The sequence below is a fragment of the Rhinolophus hipposideros genome (assembly GCF_964194185.1).
Source record: "Rhinolophus hipposideros genome assembly, chromosome: 19".
Taxonomy (NCBI): domain Eukaryota; kingdom Metazoa; phylum Chordata; class Mammalia; order Chiroptera; family Rhinolophidae; genus Rhinolophus; species Rhinolophus hipposideros.
In genome coordinates, this window is record NC_138065.1 from 20,472,066 (window position 1) to 20,491,378 (window position 19,313).

At 38.5% G+C, this 19,313-nt stretch overlaps 1 long non-coding RNA gene across 1 annotated transcript in view; it reads left to right on the forward strand.

The window, feature by feature from the left end:
• Nucleotides 1-9,049, forward strand: part of LOC308487719 — a 32,226-nt gene extending 23,177 nt beyond the window's left edge. The window contains exon 3 of the long non-coding RNA XR_013991742.1: nt 7,130-9,049. This is a non-coding gene — a long non-coding RNA (uncharacterized lncRNA). The remainder of the gene's footprint in view (nt 1-7,129) is intronic.
• The last annotated feature ends 10,264 nt before the right edge of the window (nt 9,050-19,313 follow it).

Consider the following 19,313-nt stretch of genomic DNA (forward strand, 5'->3'; position numbering starts at 1 on the left):
TTTTATTTATTTATTTATTATTTATTTATTATTTATTTATTATTATTTTCTCTCATAACATTATTATGAGAGAAAATATGGCAAAGTTCTGTGTTTGGCAAAAGACCTGTACTTATTGCCACATTTTATAGAAGTACCTTTGAGGCTCCCCAGAAATGCATGTGGCAATTTATTTGGCATCAGATTATAATTTGTTGAATTCATTTCAGACCCAGGATACTCATTTTTGTTTGCAAGCTTCCAGGGTAAGTTCAAGTAAAGTCTAGTGGGATATGGGTGAAGTGATGCTGGGTTTAGTTTCCTTCTATTTGCCTCACCAGCATTCTTATTTCCCCTTTCAGTATCTTGATCCTTGGGTCCAGTTGGGCCATGGGAAATTCTGCAGAGCTCTGCCCTCCTCAGGAAGGGCCTTATGCCCTGGCTTTACCCAGCTTCTTCCCTTTCAATGGAAACCTGTTTTTAACTGGCTGATTGCTGGAGGGAGAAAACTTAGTCTACATTTTGTTTTCTTGTAAAATAAGGAAATTTGTTCAGCTGCTATCCCAGATCCCTTCCTGCTCTAACATTTTGTGATTCTATGATTTGATCTCTTTTCTGGGCAAAATAAAAATTACTTTCCTAAGAAAACTTTCCTAAGAAACTTTCCTAAGAAAACTATGCCATTTTCACTATGCTTATGAAATTATCCTTTTTGTTTTGTTGACCAACACACACCTTTCTTTCTCACATTCACAGAAATATAATATGGACCTAAAATAGTATTCTGCTTATAACATATTTCATAGAAGACAGGTCTGTCTTGAGCCCAGTTTCTGGGTGTTCTGATTTCAAGTCCCTAATTGGGATAGATGGACAGTTTGGTTGGCAACACGCCAGTGCATTTCCCACTCTTGGTGAAGGGATTGCTTTACAGCCAGCTCTGCCATGTGCTTCTCCACTTTGGGACTCAGCATGGACTGCTGAGTCCTCAATAGGATCGTTTATTAAAAAGGGTAATATTACTGCATATGGTTTGATACATATAGACCTTGTAGACAACTCTACGTGAGACCGTACTATAGGTTAGAAAGAAGTAAATGAATGTTATTGTCCACACTAAAATGCACAAGCCTCTGCTGAGATTAATTGTTGGCAAATTCTCCCTAAGACCCTTGACTATAAAGCTCTTTGGGGAATGCAAAAGATTACAGTCATTACCCTGATGAAAAGCCAAGCTAATTTTGCCTGGATCTGAACCTCCGGTTCCAGGGAGTCTAGCTATTCCAATCCTGTCACTTACATGACACACCACGATGACGACATTGAGAATGCGATCAGCTGCTCATCAGGGGCTGACCCCCCAGCATTTCCTTTCCAGCTCACAGACATTTGCCTGGAATTTAAAACGCCCTCTGAAACATGGGGCCTTCCATTCTTTGCCAGTCATCCCTACTTTGTAGCTGGTCAGTTGCTGTAGGCAGAGTGTGGGAGGTCAGATGACGTCAGATACATGAATCTGCAGTGAGACCTGAGGAGCCACAGGCTAGGATGGAAGAACGACAGGTGCTGGCACCCAGGGTACAGGCAGGACAATGTTCTCACAGCAGAATGAAGGCAAACTACCTGCAGAGGGAACTCATTAAGTTTCATGTAATTTTCCAGAGCTTTCTTCTTTGTTACTGTATGGCTGGCAGACATCTACAGTTACATTTGATCATAGTATTGCTTTCTTCATTACCAAGGCAGATTTATAACTGAAACCCGGTGAAATAGTATAAAGAAAACAGTTGTGATGTGTCACTAAATAGCTCCAATGAAGGAAAATAAATTCTTAATAACAGAGAAGTGATGATTTAGATCAAGCCTTCTCAACACTAAATACAGCTATCTTTGTGATGCACAACAAATTTATGGGACAGAGGGAGAAGAATATGGAATACTATTTTTAAGTTAAATTATGGTTTCAGCACATGGCAAAAGTGGGGAGTTGAGGTTAATTAGAAATGAAATGACTTTCACAGTATCTACTTGAGTAATAGCTGTCAAAGGGCCTGGCATTTCCTGAGGAGGAGGAGGAGAATGAGCTGATAGCTCCTAAAATCCCCACTGCCTTGGAATGGTTAATCCTCGGGAAGCACCCCTTGTTGAGGTCATTACTGCTACTATGAGATAGACATATTTTAAAAAGTAGGCTCCTTTCAAAGGCAGCTCAGCACTGTAGCCCTAAATGCTCATCCATCAAGATTTCTGTGAGGAAATTGCCTCATCCTAGTTCTTGGCATGGTGTTTCTCTTTTTTTTAATGATACAATTTTATTAAAGGGCAATCTGGCATCATCTAACACATTTAAAATGCATGAATCATTTGTACCTGTAAATCCACTGCAGAGATATATACTGTACACACAACCTCGTAAAGATACTAGTACACAGATCTATAGTGCAACACTGTTTGCTATACAAAATTCTGGAAACTTCCTAAATGTCCTTCAACAGAGTAGTGGTTAAATACATGACTGGATATCCTTTCACTAGGGCATTATGCAACTCTTAAAAGAAGGTATGTGTAGAGATGTTTACATGAGGTAGATTTATATATGTAAAGCTGTACATATTTTGCTATTAAGTAGAAAAGGCAGTGATGCTTTATGTTTAGCGATCCCACTTTGTAATTATTTCTATAAGGTTGTTTTTTTATATTATAAAAAAACCCATAAAGAGATTGTATAAGCAATCTTCTAAAATTACTAAGAAATATGACATACGTCAGACCTTAATATAGCTGACATACATTTAATATCTGCATGCACATGGCTGACTGTAAATCTATCTTTTCCTCCATGTGCCCAAGCAGTTCTTTCTGTCATGAGGGACTGAGCTACATTCTACTTTTTCTGGCACCTTCTTTACAATCAGCAACATTTCTTCAGATGAAGTTGCCATGATGGCTGGAAGGTGCAAGTAGGAGCTAAGGTCCTGTCCATGGAGTAACTGGGCTAGGTTGGGTAGAGTTCCACTGTGCTTCTTAGAGATGCTGCTGGGCAGAGGCTGAAACCCAGTAGCTGCTGCCGCCGTCCCTCCCTCTGTTACTGGGAGGGTCCCAACTCCAAGGTTGGCTGAAGGACTCTGAATGCATGTGATTGTAAGTTACCAGGCGGGCCGGCGCCACGCGTGACCCTAGAGCGAGGCCATGTGACATTGTCTACTAGTTTCTTCCCTCCCTCGTAGGTACTTGCCTGTTTCACTTCCTCTTACAGGCTTCAAGAGTTTAATGGTCCCAAGGTCATTGCTGGTTCACCCACTGGCCTAAAGCTCCTCGGGTCTTCGAGGTGGTAGCCCACCGACTGCAGCTCCGGAGAGCGTAATTGCGATGGTGGCCAGGGAGGGGGAACCACTTGGCTCTTTATGGCAGAGGTTCTTGGCTTACTGTGGGAACCTCTTTTGGAGTTGCATTGGTGTGCACTACTGTGCAGAGTTTGAGTGAAGTTTGGAAGAGATATGTTTGTATGTTCAAGTTCTCAGCACAGGAAACACATGTAGTATATTAATTGTCTTTTATCTTTCTCAAGTGATTGTATCCCTCATTCTACAACATTAAGAGTTATTTTTTTAAACAACCATTTCTTTGTTTCTTCTTCTTCACTAAAGTTGCCTTGCCCTAACTTGCTGACTCTATTACAAAAAGCCTATTTATAACACATATAGCTTAGTGTGGACTGGAAATCCTGACTCATCCATTCTCACTTTTAATAACTACCTCGCATGAATATTTGCCTCTTGACAGTGCTCAGTTCTGCTCTGGAAGAGGGATAGTGACCAAATTTTGGTTCTAAGTTACTATTAAGAGCTAGAAATCATTTTGAAAATAATAATATGCTTAGGCTTATATCTCTGACAAGTTTTCCATCACTTGATATGTGTTCTTGAATGTGAAGTAATAGCGATAACATTTAGTAAGAACTCGCTAAGCATCTAGTAGTGTAACTTCTTTACATATATTGACACACATAATTTCCAGAACAAACTGGTGAGGTAAGTCCTATGAACATCACCTCTAGGGAAGGACTGGATGGCTGGTGGTCTGGGTTCAATACAGAGACCAAGAGTTAAAGGAGGGGAGATTCATTCTGAACAGCATGTGCTAGATGCCCTTTTGGATCCAGCTGCCCTCACGTGAGGTTGTTTTCTGGGGACAATCCCCTAGCATATGAGAATTAAAGAAAAATAAGCTTGAGGTACAAGTATGGAGAAGCATTGTGGCCATGACTGTGATCCGGTCCAGTATGGGCATCACCTTAGCCATGGATCAATTATCAACCTCAAATTCCTCATTCAGCCTCCAATGTACCTCACCTCTAGTTGTTCTTCTGGAGTCCAGTGTGGATATTCTGTTGGATCCAAGTAGTTTCATTTCTGTTTCTTAAATATACTGGGCTTCCTGATTTGAAGCTTTGCTCATGATTTATTATATAGCCTTTGAGAGGAATAACTACTCTCTTTCCACTATCTAAATTGTACTCTTCCTTCACTAAAATCCGCATGGCCTTCATGAGCTTTTCTTTAGTTCATACAAATATCTTCTTAAAATTGCTGTTACATTTGCTTTCTACATTGTTCCTTTGTTTTCATGAGAATAAAGTGCTAGTTATCATTAATTACCTACTCTGTATATTTATATCTTTTCTCCTTAACAAAACTTTAAATTTGGAAGGAATAGGACTACAGGACTTAACCATTTCTTTTGTGTCCTCCACAGTGCAACTTTGCTCAAAAGAAGGAAAGCTGTACATTGAATCAGAAGACGTGAATTTTAATCTTGGCTCTGCCATTTTCTAATTGTGACTTTAGGCAACTTTTTCAAGTCTCAGCTTCTGCATCCGTAACATAGAATTAATGATAGCTATCTCACAGAGGCTCTGTGAAAAGTCAACATGATAAGGTACATGAAAGTAAGTGTGCAAACACCAGACATATGTAAATTAGTGAGAATATTTGCTCATAAAATCTTTTTCAAATGAATGACTTTGTCACCACAAACATATTTTTATGCCATTTCATTACCTTTATGTCAGAATATCCCAGAATGCTTAGATTTCATTGTGAACCTCAAAACCATTATCTTTCTTCTCAGCATCATTTGCTTTCCTACGTAGTCTGGACCCTGCTGTTAGTCATATCAGAGAGGTGCTATCTATCACATTAGAGTCCTTTCCCCTACTGATCTCCTACATTTCCAACTTTGCTATATATGTTATATATTGCTGCGTAACAAATCACTCCAAAACTTAGTGGCTTTAAATAGTCATAATCATTTATTATCTCTCATTGTTTTGTGGATCCTAAATTCAGGAACATCTCATGATACTGCAGTCGGGTGTCAGCTGGGTCTGCCATCATCTGAAAGCTTAAGAGGGACTGACTGGAAGATCCACTTCTAAGATGGTTACTCATACGTGTATAGCTGTTGGCCAGGCACCTCAGTTCCTCTCCTCCTGGGCCTCTCCATGGGGCTACTTGAGTTTGCTCATGGTATGGCAGGGGAGGAAAAATAATTTTCCTTTTACCCTTCTAGAGTCTAGTATAGGGCTCCTGTAACAAAAGACAGATTAACAAGAGAAAAACAAACAAATTTATTAACATGTATATCTCATATATACATGGGAGAAATTCAGGGATGAGTAACTCAGAGGTGGCTGGAACTTGGGCTTAAATATCAACTTCAACTAAAATAAAGGAAGAGTGTGGGAGAGGTATGTTACAGGAAAGTGACCAGGAAATGTACAGTAAACATTTAGAGATTTATGTTTATTGAATATTTATTATGCAGATTTAAATGTCTTTCTATTGGTAATCCTTTTGTGATTTAGAGTCATCCTTCTCTTCTTGGTACAAATAAGAGGACATCTTTACAAATGGAGATTTTCTTTATAAATGTAAATTTCCCTTACAAAAGGGTAACTTCTACTTTGTTTTCAGAGCTTCTCTTGTGTATGCTGTTTCTCAAAATAATCTTTATGCCAAGGAGGCACATTTTGGGGTGGTGTATTCTGGTGTCCTATAGTATGACAGTTGCCTTCCCTCAGAGTAAATAAACTGAGAGACCAAGACAGAACCCGAAATGCTTTTTATGACTTTATCCTAGAAGATACACACTGTCACTTCTGTTATATTGTACTGGTCACATAGGGGCAGACCTGGTTCATTGTGAGAGGGGACTACGGTTTGTAAGGCTTGAATACATGGAGGTGAGGATTACTGGAGGCCGTGTTTGAGACTGGTTACCATAATCCACTTTCTGGACCCCAATGGTTCATGTCCTCCCATTTAAAAAATATACTGATCTCCTTCTACAAGCACCAGAATCTCATGCCATTACAGTATCAGCTCAAAGTCCAAAATGGGTCATCTAAATCAGACTGGGTACAGCTCTTTGAAAATTGTTTCTCTAGATCTGAAGATTGGTGAACTAAGGAGATAAGTTTTCTGTTCGCCACACACCCAGCGCCCAACAATTGTGGGAAAGGCAAAGGATAATAGCAATCCACACTCTTCAAGAAGGAAGGAGATGGGAGTCACACAGCAGTCACTGGTCTATGGCAGTTCTGCAATCCAGCCAGGTACACATTGCCAGTTCCTTGATTAGTACATCAGTGCTCTACTGCCTGGGGAGGATTTTGCAAGGCTCTTGGCTCTGCTCTCTGGGCTTCGTGGTTCTACATTCTGAGTCTTCCTTCTTTTTTTTTTTCATAAGAAATGGGCAGTATTTGCAGCTGAATGGCTTTTCTCAACCCCCTTCTTGCCCATAGTGGTTCAAGGATCCAAAGACCTCTCATTTTATACTATCTCAAACCCTTTAAATCCAAGAAGATATAGTTTAAAAAAAAAAAAAACACAACTGTGTAGGGGTTTTTAATGAATTGGTATGTAATCCACTTTACTAGACAAAAGCCAGACTGATGCACAGTGCAATCCTTGGATGCAGGCAGATTTTCAAGGTCATATAGCAAAGAAAGAGACATTGGATCTTGATTCTGGATTTACCAAGAAACTCCTATCCACTCTCTTTAGTAAGTCATCAGCACCATCTGCCTTAAGTTCCTTGCAGAATTTTAAAGAAATACTGACCATCACTTTTGTTTTGTCTCCATTAGGGTTTCAGATATGATAAAGGCCCCCATGGAAATCTGCAAACATTACTTCTGCTTCTGGTTTGTTTCTCTCGGCTGCAATCTGGAACTTGAGCACGAGCATCTGCTGGATGACAAGGTCGTTACCACTGGCAGGATCATGACAGCCACTGGCCCAGGAGCCTGAACCCACCCGCTGAGCTACGCTGCCACCTCGCCATCCCAGGGTCTTGCTAAGTGTGGAGCCCTGCATGTCTGCACCCAGGTTGCACACCTATGAAGTTGGTCCTGGGTCCTGAACTCACAGAAGGAATCACCTCTCCCAGTTCTTTTTATTGATCTATATCAAAGAGAGCTTGCTATAAAGATTAATAGGTTATCCCCATTAATAAGGTTGTAGAGTGAAGGGTAAAGTTCACGTTAAATTTTTAAAAAGTTTAATCTGTGTGATATTTACAGGGACAGACAAGTTGTAGAATGGTTAAGTCTATAATTCTGTACTTTTTTTGGGGAAAGCAAATTCAGGAGTGAGGAGAAATATATTTTAATATATGAAGAGGACTTAGAGTCCGTAATTAGCTCAGCTGTTCAGAAACTGCTCGTGACATCATGGACAGAGGGGGTAATAGGAACATGAAAACACATTTTATTTCTGTAGATAATCTACTATTTTTATCTTCTCTCTTCTAGGGTGAGGATAAAAGGTAGGCTGCACATGAATTACACATTTGAGTATTTGAAAATTCCTACTTAATTGTCTTCTGACTTTCTGGAGCTGTAGGGGAAAGTAAAAAAATTAAAAAAAAAGAACTGACAATTTATCTTACACTTCAGCAAATAGATTTAGAAAAATACTTAAGAAAGTGTATGGTTGAACTTAATGAAGAAGATTGAAGGTGATATAACCTTCAAATGTTTTAGGAATAATTTACCTAAATCAGGAGGCCAATGGAAAAACTGCCATGTAAGATATATGCTATATAGAAGAAGGGCTTCGGTAATGATTCTGAGAAAACATCATTTAATTTTTCTTAAAATTAAGTCTAGCACTCTTATGTTTGAGAGGCATGATGCTTTAAAGTAGGACAAACAAGTTGCTCATTAATATTTGCAGAGTTTCAATGTGCTTTGTAGAGAATTTACCACCTGCTTTATCTGAAATTAGTGTGTCTTTATGAATTAGCTCATATTGACTACAAATATCCTCAAGACAAAGATTGCTTTAACCTGGTAATTTTTGTATGTAAATAATGTATCACTCACTATTCACAGATGATGTCAGCTGCACATGATTGCCTCCAGGTCCTCTAGTCACCAACAGTGGTAGACATTTTTAGAGGACTTTTTAACTAGACTGGTTTTTAAAATTATAATAAACTATTAAAGATACAATCTAAATTTATAGTTGAACTTGTTTAAGAATGGTTTTCAATATGCAGTCTGTATTATAATCTGTGTGATATTTTCAAGACCTTTTAAAAGATCCTTAGAAGACAGTTTGGGAATTTCTGATAAAGGTAAACGTGATTTACAATGTGTTCTATCTATCATACTCCTGGGTATCTCTCAAGTGAATTAGAAGTTACATTCAAACAAAACCCTGCATTCTCATGGTATGGTAGCGGAGGAAAAATAATTTTCCTTTTACCCTTCTAGAGTCTATTATAGGGCTCCTGTAACAAAAGACAGATTAACAAGAGAAAAACAAACAGAAGTTTATTAACAGAAGTACATGTATACCTCATATATACATGGGAGAAATTCAGGGATGAGTAACTCAGAGGTGGCTGGAAGTTGGGCTTAAATATCAACTTCAACTAAAATAAAGGAAGAAGAGTGTGGGAGAGGTATGTTACAGGAAAGTGACCAGGAAATGTACAGTAAACATTTAGAGATTTATGTTTATTAAATATTTATTATGCAGATTTAAATGTCTTTCTATTGATAATCCTTTTGTGATTTAGAGTCATCCTTCTCTTCTTGGTACAAATAAGAGGACATCTTTACAAATGGAGATTTTCTTTATAAATGTAAATTTCCCTTACAAAAGGGTAACTACTACTTTGTATAGAAGCTTTATTCATAATTACTAAAAACTGGAAGCAACCAAGATCTTTCAGCAGGAAAATGGATAAACAAAGTGTGGTATATTCATTCAATGGTACACTCTTCAGTAATAAAAAAGAATGAACAACTGATTCATACAACAACATGATGAATCTTAAATGCACTTACTAAGTGAAAGAAGCCAGATCCCAAAGGCCACATGTTGTATCATTTTATTTATATGACATTTTGGAAGAGGCAAAACTACAGAGGCAGAAAACAGATTGGGGGTGCCAGAGGTTGGTGGATGGGGGTGGTGGTTGACGACAAATGGGGATGACAGGAAAAATTCAGGGTGATAGAACTGTATGGCACTGGGGTGGTGAATGCATATCTCTACACATTTGTCAAAATCTATAGAACTATACATCACATATAGTCAACTTTAATGCAAACTATGAAAAAATAAACCAGGATATCAGCGATCCCAGGATGGAATGCGGACTCTGGCAAATGAATCTAACCAGTACAAAAGAACACCATAACTGCGCTAAAAGATGTGGGGGAAAATAATTGATCTAAGTTGAAAACCGTGTTTTGACTAAAAACTATAAGGCTCAAGACAAAAAACCCCAAACCTATATATAGACACTGTATTCTAGTTGGTAAAGTTGTTTCTCACGGAGGGTTAAAAATTCTGAAACGGCGCTGTATTTACACTGGGATTGAACACATAGGTAAATGAATGGTGAATGGTGGTTGCCATGTTTTTCACTGTTGGAGTGGGAGATTATAAGCAAGCAGTGTAATCTCCCTGTGGTACTAAATTAGAGTCAAAGACATCAGTACGAACTCATGTATGGCTTAATATATGCATAGATGGATTAATACAGAAAGAATTTACATATGTGTGTATAGTATGTTAATATACATATATTACCTAGCTCCATCCACTGAGTATCTAGAAGAAGAGACATCCCAGAAGAGACAAGCACTCCCATTTCCCTACAAAAGCAACTGGGGTTCCTTGGAGAAATGCCTGATTCTAGGGCTGGGCAGGGAAATAACAAGATGAGCCTGAGATGTCTTATAGTACCAAAAGGTAAGGATGTGCTCAACAAATTAAAGGATGGAGCATGTCAAAGGGACAGGAGTTAAACTGAAGGAATGCCCATTGTCCATGCTAGAATAATTGAAGCAGGAAAATGAATAGCATAATATAAGATTATAATATGAAGTATAAAGTAAGTGTATATACTCGTACATTTGTACTGATTTTACCTCTTTGCCAAAATGTGTCTCTTCTTCAGTTTATTCTGCAAATACTTTCTGTATGATGTTCCTATGATATCTTAATGATGCTATAACCTTTATGATCAAAAACTTTCAATGACTCATCACTGTCCTTGGAAGAAAACACTTCAATTTTTGTTTTCAAGTCTTTATTAGCCAAATTACAAAACTTTTCTGGGTATTGTTTTTCTCATTTGTAAAGTGATATCGACATATAGGAATTTATAGATAATCTCAGCAGCCTAAAGAAGATATATATCTAAATAATTTTGAATGGTTCAAAAATAGTATTGTGCTATCTATCATCTATCTATCTATCTATCTATCTATCTATCTATCTATCTATCTATCTATCCTCTATATATCATTTATCATCATCATCTCTCTCCTAGTATCTAGTACTTAAGGTGGATATATTAATAAGTATGGGGCATGAATTGTTCCAGCTTCCAATGTTACATTGATTTATCTATACAAATGGTTTTGATTTTAGTCACCTTAATTGAAACATGCTAAGTAAATGTAATATTCATAAGAAAATAATAGCGTTTTTACTATTTATCCTGGCAATATACATTATTTTAATAAATGGGAATTTTTTTTAGTGTATGCTATATATTTTCAGGAGATTTAGTAAATAATTGGTTTAGTTTAATCCTCAAAAATACTTGAACAAACTCCTGGACAGGGGTGAACACACTGTGGCCCGAGGGCCAACTGTGGCCCATGATCCATTGTTAATCGGCCCACAGCAAATTCCAAAAATATAGTTAGTTTACTTAAATAAACTGGGTGAGGCAATATGTACTTCACCTTGAGTGAGTGGCCCGGCTGTTTGTGTATTTTACCGCATATGGCCCTTGGTAAAAAACGTTTAAAAAAGTTTGGACACCCCTGCCCCTGAATAACATCTGCTTCCAGTATGTTAATTATAAAACAATTAGGTTCTAAGGAGGCTTTTGCTTCCTTTGTTTACTAGCACAAGTTCAGCATCCTTCTATTGATTTGAAACGTGTGGAAACATCATTTTTTTTCTTTTCTTTTTAATCTTGATTGTGGAAGCCCTGGTAGAATAGTTAGAGATTTCTTAACAGTGAACAACAGGGTATTTTTTCTCTCTCTTGGATTTGATGGTACACAAATTAACTCGTTTCCTCTACTGAGCTGGGAATTCGGAAAAGGAACTTGTTGGAAATATGAACATTCCTGTTCTTCCTGGCTCTTAAGTTTCATTAGAAAACTTTTTGTGTTACATAACTTTCAGTAAGAGGAGAGTGGAGGCAGGGTTTACCAAGAATGTTTGTTAATGTAGCAGTGAAAAGCAACATAAAATCACTAATCACTTATATAATGAACAATGTAAAAACCATTGCTTTCAGAAATGGTGTGATTTTAACGTAGAGTTTTAAGTTTAGCTCAGGTTGCCTTTGAAAAAAAAAGGGTATCAATATTTGCTGAGAACCTACGGTGTGTCAGGCATTTTGTAAGAAATTTTTTTTCATATTTCATCTTATTTAATTTTTAGTGCAGTCCTGTGGCTGGGTAGTTTGTCAACCCGTTATTAGAGATAAGGAAATTGAGATTTAGGGTATTTTAATAACATGTTCAAGGTCACCTATCTACTAAATTGCAGGGCTTAGATTTGAAACCACTTTTGTATGATGCAAAACTGATACATTTGCCACTATTGCACAGTCTTCGTGCCTGTTTTTATACCCTTCAGAGTCCTGTTTCTTGGCTTAAGGGAGAAGTCTAGTAATCTTGATCTGTTTTGCAAGAATGAATGGGCTAACAATGCCAGGCACTCGACAGCACTGCCCCAGTACCTCCAGCTCCAATAAATACAAAGAGAGGGATCGTGCTTGGATGCTCCTTGGCCTGACCAAGGATTTGGTGCAGCATGGTTGTGGCAGTGAGCTCGGGTCCAGACACACAGAAAAACAAAACTGCAATGCTTGGGACTAGGTAGTCTGTTGGAATAGAAAGAATAACCCAGGACCCTGGAACAAACTGGGTCCCAAAGATCAATACAAGTTTTACTCAGTGAATGTAGATTACAGCACTGAAGAAATAAGGTCCAGACTTCTAAATGAAATGTTTCACTATAAAGCTGCTTACAATGAAATTCTTCCAGAAACCATCAGCCCAATTTTCCATTTACCTAGGAAATATTTCCTCTTCAAACGCATGAAATTATATTGATGTATTATTTTGGGGTTTAAACTGATTAATAAATATCTGAAACTTGGCCGGCCCGGTGGCTCAGGCAGTTAGAGCTCCGTGCTCCTAACACCGAAGGCTGCCGGTTCGATTCCCACATGGTCCAGTGGGCTCTCAACCACAAGGTTGCCAGTTCGATTCCTTGAGTGCTGCAAGGGATGGTGGGCTGCGCCCCCTACAACTAAGATTGAACACGGCACCTTGAGCTGAGCTGCCACTGAGCTCCCAGATGGCTCAGTTGGTTGGAGAGCGTCCTCTCAACCACAAGGTTGCTGGTTCGACTCCTGCAAGGAATGGTGGGCTGTGCCCCCTGTAACTAAGATTGAACAACGGCAACTGGACCTGGAGCTGAGCTGCGCCCTCCACAATTAAGACTGAAAAGACAACAACTTGACTTGGGAAAAAAAAAAAGTCCTGGAAGTACACACTGTTCCCCAATAAAGTTCTGTTCCCCTTCCCCAATAAAATCTAAAAAAATAATAATAATAAAAAATAAACAAATATCTGAAACTTGAAAAACAAAAGAATGAATGGGCTAATGAATTACTAATTGTAGTGTACTCTGGTACTTGTGGAAACCATGTAATTATTTCTTAGTTACCTTCTTAGATTTTGTTGTTGTTTGTTCACAGGAAATTATATGAAGCTATCTGTACTCTCTTTAATAACATGAACTAATAGAAAGCAAACGGCTATTGAAAGTATTTCCTAATACAGTTAACTTATACTTTCCAGTTACCAAGTTCTCTCAAACTTTTAGATTCATGAAGACATTAAGGCCAGACTACTGTCATATTAAATTCTTTGGATAAGAGCATGTAAGAAGCAAATGAAAAGAATGCTAAAGTTCTATAAGAACCATCTCTGGGTTTTATACCATCTAGAAGAGTACGTTTGTAGGATATAAAGTGAAGAAAAAGGAGCATGAACAACTATATGTGTAATGGGGTTTCAATTTTGACACGTATAATACAAAAAAATGTACGTATACATAGAAGAAAGACCTGAAATAAATATGCCAAAATGTGTCATCTGTAGGTGAAAAGATCATAGGGCAATTTCATTTCATTTTAAAAACATTTTCCTTCATTTTCTAATTTTTTAAAAAGAAAAATGTGTTCCTTCTTTAACCAGAAGAATACAATATGTTTCATCCATATTTTAAAAAGACACATTCTTTTGAAAGCAGTTCTGATGGGATGTGAGGATTAGAACATCCTCAAATGAAAATGATTTTGTTTGTGAGGGAATTCAGCTTTAAAATGGAAGCAAAGCATTGTCTCTCCGATGCCATGGCAACCGGGGGAAACTGCAAAATCCAACAATGGTATTAAAAATGTGCCTCAAGAGTGGGTAAGGAGGAGGCAACCTTGGACCTCTTTTTTTCCCCCACTTCCTCTAGAACAGAAGGCTACATTGTGTTTTTCTGGCTGACTCTATTGCATTCCAGCTAGGCTGCTGTGATAGGAAAGAGCAAACAATAATAATAACCTTTTCCTCATGAAGTTTTGGGCCTCTCCAAAAAATAGTGTGCTTTCTTTGGGTAGAAAAGCTCAGTTTCTTTTGATTTAGTTTCTTTGCCTCCCCTCCCCTCGACATGTTCCATTTCAATATTTGTATGATGAGGTTTCTCAATGCCCTATACATCTCCCCTCAGCATTCCACTTGGCTTGCTGTCCTCTTTGAAGCTGCAGGGTTAGATTGATCTTTTCTCTGTGGTCACTGTTCTCTTCATATGCAGGGTTTCCTTCTGTGCATGCTCTTTCTCTCTCAGGCCTCATTCCTCACTATGCTTCTGTTGGTCCCTGGGCTGTCTGATACTATCTTTCGAAAACACTTCTAAACCTAGTTTTATTCCTCAGGTAAATAGAATTCCTTTAAGCCACTAAAGATGGCTAAAGGTCCTTATTTTGGCAATAGGAATTCAAATATTGTGATTATAGAGGTTGCCAAGGGAGTCCTTCCTCATTAGACAGGTAAGCCGTGGGGTTGCAAAGCTTTCGCCTCTGGTCTGTGCCATATTGTCTCTAAATGACAGCGTGGATTGCTAACTTCTGGGCTGGAATTTACTTTGAGATTCTGCATGTTTGGGCTGAAAAATTTAAGTCAGCTTAGAAGCCACCAGCAACCTGAAAAATGGACCTCTAGTTTAACACCTCAAATCAATGTAAATATTTCTTTCCAACTAATACAAAAAAAAAAAAAAAAGAAAAAAAAAAAGAAGAAGTTAAGAGAGAGTCTTCAGGGCAACCAAACCAGAAAAGTAATTTTAAAGAATTGCTAATTCTCAGGGTGGCAGCCAGAGGTGCAGTTTTGGGAGTGGCAGAGCCGGGCCATGACCCAGTGTGACTCTCTGACACCAGAAATCACAGAACAGCTGTGCAGCTGCCTAGCCTCCACTGGATGTGACTAGCTGGTCCCTCTAGGTGGCTATGGTGTCATTCCTAGGAATATGATCCAGCCAAGAAGAATAAAGATTTTAGAGCCATGAAAAAGCTAACTGTGAAGATGGAGGGTTCAGGTCATTCATCTTTTTTTCTTAAACACTCATCAGTAAAGGTCCCCTTAAATGAAATGGCCTAATTCTAGTTGCTGCTCTGAACTGACTGGTTGTGGGACCTTAGAAGAGATAGAGTTTCATACATCCTTCCTCTTTTTGTTTTTCTCCTGGTTTAGAAGCTAAAATTATATGCACACATTACATACATGTGCTATATACACACATACATGATTATATACAATTATACATGTATGTACATATATACAGAGATATATGTATTACACATACACACACCTTTGTCTCTCTAAATACACACATACGCATATATATACATATACATATATACACCTATATACATATACATATATACATATGTATACATATATATATATATATATATATATATATATACACACACAGATACATCTATATACACAGATCTCCTTGTCTGTATAGGGTCTATGGGTACTCTTATTATGCCTGAAAGTATTTTTATTTTGCACATACTTTTGAAAGACAGTTTGGCAGTGTAGAATTTTAGGTTGAGCAGTATTCTCCCTAAGGTTTTAGAAGATATCATTCCATTATTTTCTGGCGTCTACTGCTATTGATGAGAAATCTATTTACAATGAAAATATTAAGAAAGATGTTGATAGTCATTAATTTTTAGATAATCTCTCTTTTCCTCTGGTAGTTCTTAAAAGTTTTCTCTTTACATACTGATATTGTGCTGATTTACTCTTATGTATCTAGATATATTTATCTTAGTTTATCCTGCTTACACTTAGAGCACTCTTAATGAGTACTCACAGCCTTCTTAATATTTTAAACCATTTTATCCACTCGCATTGAATATTGCATCAACACCATTCCCTCTGGTACCCTTCCTGGACCTACTTCCTGTTAGGAGTTGTAGGCTGTCTTTTTAAAGAAGATTTTATTTATTTATTTTTGACATTTAATATTATTTTATATTAATTTCAGGTATACAGCATAGCGGTGAAACATTTATATAATTTATGAAGTGATCCCCCTGACTAGTCTACTACCCACCTGGCACTATACATAATTATTACCATATTATTGACTATATTCCCTATGCTTTACTTTACATCCCCATGATTATTTTGTAACTATCAATTTGTACTTCTTAATCCCTTCACCCTTTTCACCCAGCCCCCAAACCCTTCCAACCTATCACCCCAATAAATCTAGTATCCCTCTGTATAGTTATTACAACGTTATTGACTATATCCCTTATGCTATACCCTACATTCCCATGATTACTTTGTAACAACAAATTTGTACTTTTTAATCCCTTCCCCTTTTTCACCCATCCCCAACCCTCTTCTGTCTGGCAACCATCAAAATGTTCTCTGTACTATGAGTCTGTTTCATTTTTTTTTGTTGTTAGTTTATTTTGTTGTTTAGATTCCACATATAAGCAAAATCTCATTGCATCTATATTTCACTGTCTGACATACTCCACTCAGGACAATACTCTTCAGGTCCGTCAGTGCCTCTGCAGATGGCAAGAACCCATTCCCTTCCATGGCTGAGCAACATTCCTTTGTATATATCTACCACCTCCTAGTTGTTATCCATTCATCCATCAACGGACACTCAGGCTCCTTCCACATCTTGGCCATTGTAAACAATGCTGCAATGAACATAGGGATGTGCATATCTCCTCAAAGTAGTGTTTTAGGTTTTTTTGGATAAATACCCAGAAATGAGATTACTGGGTCTTTCTTTATCTCTTGTTATAGCCTTTGCTTTAAAGTCTATTTGTCTGGTGTGAGAATTGCTACCCCACATTTTTTGTTTGTTTGTTTTCATTTTCATGAAATAATTTTTTCCATTTCTTTACTTTCAGTCTGTGTGTGTCTTTCAGTCTGAAGTGAGTCTCTTGTAGGCAGCAACCATATGTAAGAGTTTTGTTTTCTTATCCATTTAGTCACCTTATGTTTTTGTTTGGAGCATTTAATCCACTTACATTGAAAGCAATTGATAGATATGTAGCTATTACCATTTATTATTATATTTTTGAACTTTCCCCCCCCCGCATATTAAAGAAGTCACTCTACCATTCCTTGTAATACTGGTTTGGTGGTGAAGAACTCCTTCAGCTTTTTGTTGCCTGGGAAGCTCCTTATATGTTCTTCAATTTTAAATGATAGCCTTGCTGGGTAGAGTAGTTGTGGTTATAGGTTCTTTCTTTTCATCACTGAATATTTTGTGCCAATCCCTTCTGGCCTGCAAAGTTTCTGTTGAGTAATTATGGGAGCTCCTTTGTAGGTAACTAACTGCTTTTCTTTTGTTGCTTTTAGGATTCTCTCTTTGTCATTAATCTTTGCTATTTTAATGATAATGTGTCTTGGTGTGGGCCTGTTTGGGTTTATATTTTGTGGGGCTCTCAGGGCTTCCTGAGCTTGTATGTCTATTTCCTTTGCCAAGTTAGGAAAGTTTTCAGTCATTATTTCTTCAAATAAATTCTCAATCCATTGCTTTCTCTCTTCTTCTGGTACCCCTGTGATGCAAATGTTGTTACTCTTGATGTCCCAGAGGTCTGTTAAACTATCCTCCTTTTTTTTTTTTTGGATTCTGTTTTTTTTTTCCTGTTCTGATCGAGTGTTTTCTACTACTATGTCTTCCAAATTGCTGATTTGATCTTCTGCTTCATTTAGTCTGTTGGTGATTCCTTCTAGTATATTCTTCATTTCAGTTATTGTATTCTTCACTTCTGACTGGTTTCTATGTCCTTCTTTATGCTTGCTATCTCTTTTTTTAAATTCTCACCAAGTTCTTTGAGCATCCTTATAACCAGTGTTTTGGTAGTTTGCTTGCCTCCATTTCATGTAGTTTTTTCCTATTCTTTTATTTGGGACATGTTTTTTGTCTCCCTATTTTGGCTGCCTCTCTGTGTTTGTTTCTATGTATTAGGTAGGGCTGCTTTGTCTCCCAGTCTTGCCAGGTTGCCTTATGTAGTAGGGGTCCTGTGTGGCCCAGTGGCACAGTCTTCCTGGTCACCTACTCTGGGTGCTCCAGGAGTGTTCCTTTTTTGGATGGTGTGTGCCCTCCTGTTATAGTTAAGTTTTGATTGCTGTTGGCATGTTAGAGGGTGGTATTGACATTCAGGCTGATTGGGTGTGGGGTTTGGCCACATCCACAGTTTATGGGCTACTGTGTGGGAGGCTTACCCCAGGAGCGGGATTCACCCCAGGTGGCTCTGGTGCCTGTTGAGACTGCTCTTTATGTGTGCTATACTTGGAGCTAAATGGGTGGTGCTGTGCTCTGGTCTGAAGCCAAGCTCCAAGTATATTTGTTCTGGGGACTCTTGGGAAGGGTTCTGGTTCAGGCTCAGGTCAGCCACTATCTGTGACTGGATGGGGAGTACCTGGTAGGAGCTACAATGCAATCCACAGTTGGTCACTGCCTGTGCTTGTACCTGGAGGTGTGTAGGAGAGACCACGTTGCAAACTGAGGATGGCTGTCACCAAAATTGGGTCCTTGGTAGCTCCCCCCAAAACCAGGACATTTTGAGGCCTATTGCTACCTGCCAGCTCCCAGAAGTTAGAGCTTCTGCTATCGCCTCCTGGGGTACTCAAGTTGGGTGAGACAGAGTCTCAATGAGTCAGCAGGGTTGAGCAGCAGAGCTCACCAGATCAATCAGATTCAGATTTGGCCTGTGGGGGCGGGCTCAACATAGGAAAAACAGTGTCTGCCTGTAAGCTACATGGGAGAAGGGCCCTACACCAGGAAAATTTGAACTGTGCCTCCAAAGTTGTCCCAAAAGTTACACAACTTAGTCTCTAACCATGTTTCTCACTGTACCTCCACCATAGCCCTGGGTGAGTTCCAGCTCAGGCTCTCGAAGAAGATATCTGTTTTCCCCATAGCCTTCCATCCCACCAAGACGGTCAGAATCCCTAGTTTTTCACAGCCGGAAGTTGTGTGGGCTCCTCTTCCTGGCACCAGTAGTCTGGGCTGGGGAGCCTGATGTTGGGGGCTAGGGTCCCTCACTCCTTCATGGGGAACATCTGTTGCTGAGATATCTCCTGGTTTCCAACTGCCACATGTGGGTGTGGGACCAGCCAGTTTCATATCTCTGCCCGTCCTACCAGTCTTAATGTTGCTCCTTCTTTATAC